The sequence below is a fragment of the Hevea brasiliensis genome, chromosome 13 (genome assembly GCF_030052815.1).
Source record: "Hevea brasiliensis isolate MT/VB/25A 57/8 chromosome 13, ASM3005281v1, whole genome shotgun sequence".
Classification (NCBI taxonomy): domain Eukaryota; kingdom Viridiplantae; phylum Streptophyta; class Magnoliopsida; order Malpighiales; family Euphorbiaceae; genus Hevea; species Hevea brasiliensis.
This window is the reverse complement of record NC_079505.1, coordinates 87,951,546-87,964,222: the sequence shown is the minus strand read 5'-3', so window position 1 is coordinate 87,964,222 and position 12,677 is coordinate 87,951,546.

Sequence of the window (12,677 nt, the reverse complement as noted above, 5' to 3'; positions counted from 1 at the left end):
CAACAATAGCAGTTAGATAAAATTTTATCAAACACTTAAAGTGATATTCGATTTAACTATTTGAGATAATTGATAATTAATAGACATTCAAATAACTAATAGAAACTATAATTGATAGGATCAATTATAATTTCTATCAGCTCTAAGATGTGAGTTGTTTCATAATTATTGGATATTTTTTAAAACTTTGACAATAATAACCCTACTTTGTGCACTAATTTTTACTTTGTTTTGGGCACTCAATATAAAATTAAACTTTCAATATCTTTAGTGTAGAAGGAGAGAATCATAATTTCATATATTATTTATATAATTATTCAAACAAGTGGAATCACAACTATTTTTATTTTGTATGATATTACGCCGTTGCTCTATTTATATATAATATTATATTAATTTAAATTATTTATTTATATTTATCTATTTTCAGTAATATAATAAATTAATAATTATATATTTATTTTAACATAAAAATAAATTATATTTAGTTACTTTACACATAACAGTAATAATTAAATATATATTTATTGAAAACTTAATATAAATGAATTACTATTCACTATTAGTCATCAGTTAACAACGGCTACCATTTAGATCCAATAATTAAATCAAATAAGACTTTAATATAAATCAATTATTATCAGTTATCAGTCATCAGTTAACATAAATAATTATCAATTATCAGTTATTAGTTGTATCTATTAACTAAACTAAACAGATCATTAATATTTTAAAATGTGCTATTTTTTCATTAATTGAATAGATAAATTAAATTTTATATTATGTTGTAAATAAAAATTTATCTTATAATTAATGCTATTTTTTAACTCACTGTTTTTACTATTTTAGTGAAAATAAAATTTCATAATTTTTTTAAAATAATTTTCCTAAAAAAATTATTATGTCAATTTCAACTTACCACGCTTAGCTTGTTGTACAAATTTGAATGAAGTCTTGCTGCTAAATAAACTAATGTGAACTGTTGGAATGATGTTATAATCTTTTTTTTTTTTTTTTACATAATCCAAACTTTATTAAAGAATACATGAACATCTACGGTCCGTGTTTCATGGAGTTGGGCAAAAGTCACCATTTCATTGATTACCACGTGATATGATAGTGCCAAATACTACTATCACCACCAGCACCTCTACCTTTATCTCCATCACCCCATCGTATAATTGACGCCATTCTATGATAATTATATGATGCAGCTTTGTGTTATAAGAGCAAAACACAAACAGATGGCGTGCATAAATTATATATCTTAGATTACATATTTTCTCAAGCACTTTGCATTAATTGAAGTAATGGACCTTCAACACATCCAAAATTTCATAACAAGTGCAAAACACAACTTGAGGCACTAAAGCCTGGCTATCAGACTCATTGGACAAGCTTGGGAGTAGAATTGAAGAATGGGAGACGATAGAGTTGGTAGAGGTGTTGACTAGAGATGATGGAGAGAGAGTAGACCAAGGAAGAAATAAACAAGGAAAAAAAAAATTAGAGATGAGGGATTAATTCTCTAAAATAAGATAGGGTATTTTTGTCTAATATTTTTATAAAATTCATTTATATCAAATAAAATATAAATGTAATTTATCGGGGCTAAAGAATTGTTAGTAAAATTTAAGCTTAATGTATATAATTTCAACATTAAATTTTGTTTGAATTTTTATTTGGATTTTTCTTTTTTTTGATATATTCAAAATATTTTTAAAAATACCATTTTATTATAATAGCAAACGAAAATAGTATCTATCTATTTCATTCAAAAAATTTTAAAATTTTTATTTTTATTTTTTTAAATGGTATAACTTTTATATAAATAAAAGTTTTTAGTACTTAAAAATCTAGTATATATTTTCAATAAAATTCAAATTTAAATTACATGTGTGTATATGTGCAAGAATTTTTAACACTAATATATATAAGAAATAAATGTTTTTGAAGATCTTAGTAGGTTTTTTTTGTATGAAAAATAAATAAATTTATATTCCTAAATTCAAAAATTGCCCCGCTGAACCAACTCAACTATTTGCATTTTTTTTTTTTAAATGTACTACTGAGTCATATTTAAAGATATCACTATTACAACCTCAATAGGAGTACTTAGGATATAATTACCCAGCTCAGCATTAACAGCCAAATTAGCTATCTTGTCAACAACCCCATTGGCTTCTCAACAGCGATGTTGCAAAACAATATGCTAAAGTCTCTTTAAAAGTATTATTAGGTGCACTCGGAGTATATATACATTCTCTCATAATCATGTGAGATTCACTTCCTATATAATAAGAATGATTCACTTTTTGTGAGAGAGAGTACTATTTTTTAATACACCGAATATACCTAATAATTAGTCCTTTAAAAGACCACGACACTTTGAAATTAAATTAAGAAAATGCAGATTATGCTCCTCGTCAGCAAAGAATAGCTCAAGGACAACCTTGGAATCAAGCGCCATAACTGGTCCACCATAGCTTAGCTCCCATGCCAAAAAGAGGCCATAAACTAGAGCCTGGAATTCTGCTTGCATCGGATAACAAATGCCCAACCGAATAATCCAACCACCCATATGATCACGAAGAACGCCACCACCAATTCCTTTACCTGAGTTTCTGTTGCAAGCCCATCTGATTTCAGGTTTCCCCAACCCAATAAAGGGGCTTGCCAAGACACATTAACAAGAACATTAGAAGGCAGAGTAGAAGCAGATGAAGATGTCAACCAAGCAGAATAGTTGCTATGAACCTGATAACGCAACAATGCAATTTTGGACACTAGCGGTAGCTCACTACCTTGAATAAAAGATCATTTCTCCAACGTCAGAGCCTCTAAGGTAATTCACAACAACTGCAAAGGAGAAGAGTCACTACTTATACAAATAAAAGTCTAAAAGTTTAGTACTTTCAAATAAAAATATAAAAATTTAATGGATATTTAAACTAAAATTCAAATTTAAATTATATACGTACGTAAATTAATTACCCTAGATTTTGTGCAAGAATTTATATATAAGAAATAATTTTTTTTTGAAGATCTGATTGGCTTTTTTTTTTAATAAAAAAAAAATTATATTCCTAAATTGCCTGGCCGAACCAATTCAACTCATTGCACATGGAATGACAATGTGAAAGTAGTACTGACTACTTACTCTTCTTCTCCTTCTTATAAAATTTATAGATGACTTAGGCATAGAAAAGATTACAAAATTGATTTTGCTGAATGGAACCATATAAAAAGGATGAATCCCGTAGAGCCAAGATGCCAAGCCACGGACAACTCTATTTCCAAATGTTTTTGCAAGGGAGAAAAATGTATCTTCCAAACAATTCGCAAGAACAATGATGCCCTAGATAACGCCCTGAGCAAATATTGCATGCATGTTTAAAGATATAAAATTATAAACTCATTTATCCATGTTTAAAGATATATATAGTTAGTGGCGATCTTATCAACATCACGGCCATCACTCAATAATGACTACCATCATCTGTTATTATTTGATCATCACTGTCACTATCTAGTCACATTCGACTATCATTATCACTCTGTAACAGCCCTATTTTTTAAATTTATTATTTTGTGAGTAATATTAATATTTTATTTTATTTAAATTTTAGAAAATTATTTGAAATTTTTCGAATTTTAGAAATCGGGTTCGATTTTCTGAAAAAGTCTTGAAATTGGGTCGAGATTTTGGCTATCCCACCGTTGTCAGACGTCCCGAGCGCGTCCCCAGGGTCGGAATCGGCATAGGTAAACCCGAACCTTACTTTTTCTTAATTGTTTAGTGCTTGAATTAGATTAGAAATCTGTAAAATATGCATGGTAGCTCAGAAAATTATAATTCCTTTTGCATTAGCTTAGTAATGATGCTAAGGACCGCGGGGCAAAGTTTTAGAATTTTTAGAACTCATTTGAGTAGTTGTTGCAAAAGGGTTAAATTATGAGGACTAAATTGTAATTTTATATATTGTGATTGATGACTATTTGGATGGGCCTAGGAGGGGCTGTGTGATGTGATTGAGTTGTGGATATAGAAGTGCGTTTTAAGCCCTTTTGCAGGTTGGGTAGATCATAGGTATATGGGAGACTCTGCCGGATTTTCGACACGACTTAGGACATCTTTAGTCTTTTTCTTAGCTTGTATTGAGTCAAATGTACTAAATAATTGTAATAAAAATTGTCAGGTGAGCCGGGACAGCCTTCCTCCTCCGCCCAGCCGTCACAGTGACTTTGGTTGAGTCTGTGAGTAAAATATTAATTTTAATCGTAATTTTGATATTATTATATGTTCAAACATGTTCATGCATCACTTATATGTATGTATCTATGTAGTTAAAAAATAGGCACGTTTTACATTGCATTGATAAATGTTAAGTGCCATGGATGTTGTTGTGGTAATTTAGAGCAATGTGCGTGCGTTGGCGTGTGTGTGGTATAGTGTTGGATATGGACAGAACGGGTAGACACGGCTTGAGATCTTTGCTGGGACCCAGTCCTTCAGGTAGACACGACTTGAGTTCTTTGCTGGGACCCCGTATTTAGTTTATTAAGCGAAAGTCCGGCTTGAGATCTTCGCTAGCAGAGGTTGGATAAAGAGGGCTGTATAGGGGATCAGCTCCCATATATGTATTGTTTGATAGTGCTGAGTGTGTGAGTGCTCCAAATTGTCTTTTTTTTTATGTGATTTGTATGAAATTTATGACGATGTTGCATTTCACTCCACAGGGTGCATTAGCTTTAGATAGTTATAGAGATTATGGTTAAAATTGATAATTTACTCTTTAAGTTGAACGCTCACTCCTGTTTATTATTTTTCCAGGCTACAGGAGGATTATTGTTATGGTTAACCTGCTTTTCTTCTTCGTAGGTCGTCTATTAATGTTTGTAATATTTGTATAATTCTGTTAACTCCTAGAATTTTCACATGTGTTATAAATATTTATTTGATTTGGGTTTATAATATAATTTATCATGTTGGACCTGTAAACTTATTATATGCATGTATTTTGGACTGGATGAGGGAGCTGAGCTCCCATTTAACTTTATGTTATTATGAGTATGTGGAGGGTGAGCTGAGCTCCCCAATTGATTATATATTGTATTTACAGGTCGGGTGAGTAAAAAAATCCCCGTTAAAAGGTCTATTTTATGGCCAGACTCTGTCCGGTTGAATTCTTGAAATTAGGCCCAAATGGGCCTTAGAGTTGGGTTGAGGAATAGTTAGGCTTACTATGGGCCTCGGGGGCTTTAGGCTGGCCCAGGTCCTAATGCCGGTCTGGCCCATAGGTTGGGTCGTGACAAATGTGATATCAGAGCTTAGGCTCTAGATTCATAAGGAATATTTGTCTAAAGTGTTGGGAAGAGTCTACTAGGAGTCATAAGCAGAAAATAGGGTCCACATTCGTCTTGCATTGTCATTTTTGCTTCTAGTTTTTGCTTCATATAATTATATGTAACTATGAGTCTATAGAGCTGTGTAACATGTCGTTTTGAATTTTTGTGTGCTAATGCTGCTAAATTTCAGGAAAATGCATAAAAGCAGAAGAGCTGCCACTACACCAGAACCAGATGTGCCTGATGAGGTGTCGGCACAGGATGAGGCGCCTGCCCCGAGGAGGCTGGGTAGGAGGCCTAGAGCTACTCAAGTGGAAGAGCAGTTGCCACCAGTTCAGGATTAGTCTTTTATGGCACAGGGTCCCATGGACCCAATGGCAGCTACTCTAGCTAGTTTGCAGAGAACCATTAATATGATGGCACAGTATATGGTCTACCCTTCCCAACTGCAGCAGTCCACCGCACCAGGGGGGAACCTTATAAACAGATAATTAATTTCAAGAAATTGGTGCCTGGTACTTATGGTGTGTCAGACAATGCCTATCGGTTTTTGGATTCCTGCAAACAGGTAGGGATGGAGTTCCAGTTAACTGATAGAAGGCTCATAAAGTGTGTGCAGCATGTCATGGGGCCTATGCCTAAACAATAGATGAATGACTACATATTACCTTGGATGGAAGGTTTGTCATGGACCTAGTTTGTGGAACTGTTTATCAATAAATTTATACCAAAAAGTTTCAGAGATCAAAAGTAGTGGGCCTTTGAGGCCTTAAGGCAGAATGGCAGGTCTGTAGATGAATATGCTACAGAATTTCTAGAACTAAGTAGATATGCCCCTATAGCAGTGGCTACAAAAAGTATGAAGGTAAAAAGGTTCCTAAAGGGGCTGGACAGGAGGTATGCAAACCTGGCCATGATGTATGATCAGTCTTTTGATGTGGTAGTTGATTGAGCCCGACAGATTGAGATTAGCTATACTGGAGATGATAGTGGAAGGGCAAAGAAAAATAGAGCTAAGGGTTCTTCAGGTATTCCCCACATGGGTACTACGGATAGCGAAGGCCAAGGTCATTACAGAGGAAGAAGTAGGAATAAGATGAGTGGTTTAAGACACAAATCTCGAGGATTTAGACCAGGGTATGGATCCAGCAGTGGTCACAGTTTGGGGTACAGCAGTTTTGGGTCTGGTTCAGGATCCTCCTTTGCACCTTATACACAGTGCAGAAGAGGACATTCAGGACCTTGTATGATGGGTTCAGGAGTATGCTTCAGGTGTGGCCAACCAGGTCACTTTGCTAGGAATGCTCCGTGTTCAATGAGCCACAGATGGGGTCACAGGGTTCTGTTACTAATGTTCCTTGTCAGTTGTATCCTGGTGCTTCCAGCATGGCAAGCAGTTAGTTCAATAGCCAATAGGGCCGAGGACAAGGGGGACGTGGATTTGGAGGCAGATCAGGAGGTAAAAGTCAGTATCAGGGTTCTGCAATCCAGGGTAGGGGTCAAGCTTGGGTTTTCACCCTGACCCACCAGGATGCTCAGGCTTCCAATGCAGTTGTGGCAGGTATTCTTCTAGTCCGTTCCTATGAGGCTCGTGTTTTGATAGATCCGGATGCTACGCACTCCTTTGTCTCCCCAGTGTTTCCCATGAGATTGGGTAGAAACCCTACAACTTTAAAATGCCCTTTGTCTGTAGCTACCCTGCTTAGTGATAACATAGATGTAGATATGGTTTTTCCGGGTAGCCCAGTAGTAGTGGATGAAAGAATCCTCCCAGCATACTTGGTTCCTCTACCAGTAATGGATTTCGATGTAATTTTGAGAATAGATTGGTTGACAACTCATTATGCCACTTTAGACTGCAAAAACAAAAAGGTGCATTTTCACATACCTGGTGTGGAAGAGTTTAGCTTTGATGGTGACCAGAGCGTGGCTCCATATAATTTGGTGTCAGCAATTAGTGCTAAAAAAATGTTGAGACGTGGATGTCAAGGGTACTTGGCATTGGTGAGAGATACATCTGTAGAAGGTGTCAACATGGAAAATATTCCTGTTGTAAGAGAATTCATGGATGTCTTCCCTGAGGAGCTTCCAGGGTTGCCACCATGAAGGGAAATAGAGTTCTGCATTGATGTTGTGCCAGGTACAAACCCCATATCAATGCCGCCTTACAGGATGGCACCAACAGAATTGAAAGAGCTGAAGGAGCAACTACAGGAGCTTTTGGACAAGGGTTTCATACGTCCGAGCACTTCACCCTGGGGCACTCCTGTTCTATTCATGAGAAAGAGAGATGCGTCCTTGAGATTGTGTATTGATTATAGACAGCTGAACAGGGTGACTGTGAAGAACAAGTATCCACTTCCTCGGATCGATGATCTGTTTGATCAGCTCCAAGGAGCTAGATTTCTTTCCAAGATAGACCTGCGATCAGGCTACCATCAGTTGAGAATCAAGAATGAGGATGTGTCCAAAACAGCATTCAGGATAAGATATGGTCATTATGAGTTCTTGGTGATGTCTTTTGGACTCACTAATGCACCAGCAGCCTTCATAGACTTGATGAACAGGGTGTTCAGGCCATTCCTGGATCGTTTTGTCATCGTATTCATAGATAATATTTTGGTATACTCTCAGACCGAGGAAGAACATGTGTGGCATTTGAGGATGGTGTTGCAGACTTTGAGGGAGAACCAGATATATGCCAAATTTTTAAAATGTGAATTTTGGCTAGAAAGCATCTCATTCTTGGGACACGTGGTTTCTAGTGAAGGCATTCAAGTGGATCCCAAGAAAATTAAGGTTGTAACTGATTAGCTTAGGCCTACAACAGTCATTGAGGTGCGAAAGCCTAGCTGGCTACTATATGCGTTTTATGAAGGATTTTTCCAGGATAGCTGCTCTCCTAACTAAGTTAACTCAAAAGAATGTTCCATTCATTTAGACAGATGTCTGTGAGGAGAGTTTCCAGAAGCTTAAAGAGTGTCTAACCACCGCCCCTGTGTTGACATTACCGATGAGTGGTGAAGGATATACCGTGTACTGTGACACCTCCAGAGTTGGCTTAGGGTGTGTTTTGATGCAGAATGGAAAGTCAGTGGCTTATGCTTCAAGGCAGCTAAAGAGGCATGAGTAGAACTACCCCACCCATGATTTGAAAATGGCGGTTGTAATCTTTGCACTAAAGATTTAGAGACACTACCTGTATGGTGAAGTGTGCGAGATGTACACCGATCACAAGAGTTTGAAGTACATCTTCCAACAGAGAGATTTAAATTTGAGACAGAGGAGATGGATGGAGCTTCTGAAGGACTATGATTGTACCATCCAGTACCACCCTGGGAAGGCCAATGTAGTAGTAGATGCTTTGAGCAGAACATCTTCTGGCAGCTTGGTGCATATATCAGTGGAGAAGAGACCATTGATTCAGGAAGTACATGAGTTGATGAATCAAGGTCTGATCTTAGATCTTTCAGATGAGGGGGTATTGTTGGCTCATTTTTCAGTGATGCCAGACTTGCGAGACAGAGTCAGAGTTTCCCAGCACAGAGACCAACAACTGATGAAGATCATAGAAAGAGTACAGCAGGGTGAAGGTGGTGAGTTTGGATTTGCCAGTGATGGCGCCCTTATGCAAGGTTCCAGGATATGTGTGCCCAATGTGGACAATCTCAGAAATGAAATCATGCGAGAGACACACTATACACTGTACAATGTCCACCCAGGCTCCACCAAGATGTACCATGATATGAAAGATAGCTATTGGTGGAATGGCATAAAGAGAGACATAGCAGACTTTGTGTCCAAGTGCTTGACTTGTCAGAAGGTGAAGTTTGAACACCAGAGGCCGTCAGGGAAGCTGCAAGAGCTCCCTATCCTAGAATGGAAGTGAGAAATGATTATTATGGATTTTGTGACTGGGTTGTCTCTTACCACGCGGGAGTATGATTCGATATGGGTAATTGTAGACCGCCTAACTAAATCAGCTCATTTCTTGCTTATGAAGACTATATATTTCGTTGCACAGTACGCCCAGCTCTATATTCAGAAAATAGTCAGATTGCATAGAGTTTCTGCTTCCATAATATCTGACAGAGGGCCCCAGTTCACTTCTCAATTTTGGAGAAAGTTGCAGGAGGCACTTGGCACACAGTTGAACTTTAGTACACTTTCCACCCTCAGACAGATGGACAGTCCGAAAGGACAATCCAAACACTGAAAGACATGCTTCGCATGAGTGTTTTGGATTTCGGAGGTCAATGGGATGATCAACTACCTTTGGTGGAGTTTGCTTACAATAACAGTTATCATTCTAACATAGGGATGGCACCCTATGAGGCATTATATGGCAGAAAGTGTAGGTCTCCTCTGTGTTGGACGGAAATGGGAGAAGCGAAGGTTTATGATGTAGACCTAGTACAGTACACTTCAGAGATAGTTCCTTTAATCAGGGAATGATTGAAAATAGCTTTCAGCAGGCAGAATAGTTATGCAGATCCCAGACGGAGGGATGTAGAGTTTGGAGTAGACAACTATGTATTCCTGAAGGTTTCTCCGATGAAGGGAGTCACGAGATTTGGAAAGAAGGGTAAGTTGGCACCTCGGTATATTGGACCTTTTGAGGTTACTGATAGAGTTAGAGCAGTTGCCTACCGATTGGAGTTACCAACCAACCTTTCTCATGTTCATCCTGTATTTCACATCTCCATGCTCAGGAAATACATACCTGATCTTTCTCATATGCTACAGCCGGATGTAGTGGAGCTGAAAGAAAACCTAACGTTTGAAGAGCAACCTGTAGCCATAGTGGACTACCAAGTGAGGCAGCTAAGATCAAAACAGATCCCTATGGTTAAGGTTTTGTGGAGGAGCCGGTCAGTGGAAGAGTGTAACTGGGAATCAGAGCGGGACATGCGTAGCAAATACCCTTATTTATTCAATATGTAATTCTGTACTTTATTCTGCCTTGTGTAAAATTCGAGGATGAATTTTTTGTAAGGGAGAAAGAATGTAACACCCTTAATTTTTAAATTTATTATTTTGTGATTAATATTAATATTTTATTTTATTTAAATTTTAGGAAATTATTTGAAATTTTTCAAATTTTAGAAATCGGGTTCGATTTTCTGAAAAAGTCTTAGAATTGGATCGAGATTTTGGCTACCCCACCGTTGTTAGAAGTCTCGAGCGCGTCTTCGAGGTCGGAATCGGCATAGGTAAACCCGAACCTTACTTTTTCTTAATTGTTTAGTGTTTGAATTGGATTAGAAATCTGTAAAATATTCATGGTAGCTCATAAAATTATAATTCATTTTGCATTAGCTTAGTAATGATGCTAAGGATAGCAAGGCATAGTTTTAGAATTTTTAGAACTCGTTTGGGTAGTTTTTGCAAAAGGGTTAAATTATGAGGACTAAAATGTAATTTTATATATTGTGATTGATGACTGTTTGGATGGGCCCAGGAGGGGCTGTGTGATGTGATTGAGTTGTGGGTGTATAGTTGTGGATATAGAAGTGCGTTTTAAGCCCTTTTGCAGGTTGGGTAGGTCTTAGGTATAGGGGAGACTCTGCCGGATTTTCGGCACGACTTAGGACATCTTTGGTCTTTTTCTTAGCTTGTATTGAATCAAATGTACTAAATAATTATAATAAAAATTATCAGGAGGGCCAGGACAGCCTTCCTCCTCCGTCCAGCCGCCACAGTGATTTTGGTTGAGTCTGTGAGTAAAATATTAATTTTAATTGTAATTTCGATATTATTATATGTTCAAGCATGTCCATACATCACTTATATGTATGCATCTATGTAGTTAAACAATAGGCACGTTTTACATTGCATTCATAAATGTTGAAGTGCCATGAATGTTATTATGGTAATTTGGAGCAGTGTGCGTGCGTTAGCGTGCGTGTGGTGTAGTGTTGGATATGGATAGGACGGGTAGACACGGCTTGAGATCTTTGTTGGGACCCGGTCCTTCAGGGTAGACACGACTTGAGTTATTTGCTGGGACCCCGTATTTAGTTTATTAAGCGAAAGTCCGGCTTGAGATCTTCGTTAGCAGAGGTTGGATTAAGAGGGCTGTATAGGGGATCAGCTCTCATATATGTATTGTTTGACAGTATTGAATGTGTGAGTGCTCCAAATGATCTTTTTTTTTTTATGTGATTTTTATGAAATTTATGACGATGTTACATTTCACTCCACATGATGCATTAGCTTTAGATAGCTATAGAGATTATGATTAAAATTGATAATTTACTCTCTGAGTCGAACGCTCACTCCTGTTCATTATTTTTTCAGGCTACAGGAGGATTATTGTTGTGGTTAACCTGCTTTTCTTCTTCGTAGGTCATCTATTAATGTTTGTAATATTTGTATAATTCTGTTAACTCCTAGAATTTTCGCATGTGTTAGAAATATTTATTTGATTTGGGTCTGTAATATAATTTTCCATGTTGGACCTGTAAACTTATTATATGCATGTATTTTGGACTGGATGAGGGAGCTGAGCTCCCATTTGACTTTATGTTATTATGAGTATGTGGAGGGTGAGCTGAGCTCCCCAATTGATTATATATTGTGTTTACAGATCGGGTGAATCAAAAACTCCCCGTTAAAATATTCAATTTTTGACCGGACTCTGTCCGGTTGAATTCTTGAAATTGGGCCTAAATGGGCCTTAGAGTTGGGTTGAGGAATAGTTAGGCTTACTACGGGCCTCCGGGACTTTAGGCTGGCTCAGGTCTTAGTGCCGGTCCAGCCCATAGGTTGGGTCGTGACACACTCGCTTACAGCTATTTAACTATTATCACCATTTCAACACTATCGCTGTCATCAAGCTATCAATAATCAATGGTCGACTTCTCTATCTCTATTCAGGGGTTAACGCACGTATCCCTGTTGATCAAACTGAGCATTGTTCCCCTCATATCTCCCCTCTCATTTGACCATTCAAATCCAAAGTTCAAGAGCTTCATTCATTGTCTTTTCCATGTGGTCTCCTCTTGCTGCAGAATTAACTGTACTCTTTATTGATGTAGCAAACAATTATAAAAGTTTTGAACCAGAAGCTAGTCTTCTATGTCATGGTGTGAGTATTCCCTTTGCAGGTCTTTGTACATTTCCCATGCGTCATAGAGTGATTATTCTTTCCTAATAAAAAATACATAACTATCAAGTTAGCTCAATTGATTTTGATTTAAAAATTTTTTTATGATGTTTTGAATTTAATTTTTTATATTAAAAATAAAAAAAATAAAAAGGAGAGATTTTATTGAATAATTGAACAGGTCGGGTCAACCGGGTCACACCAGTTCATAAGTTTAAAC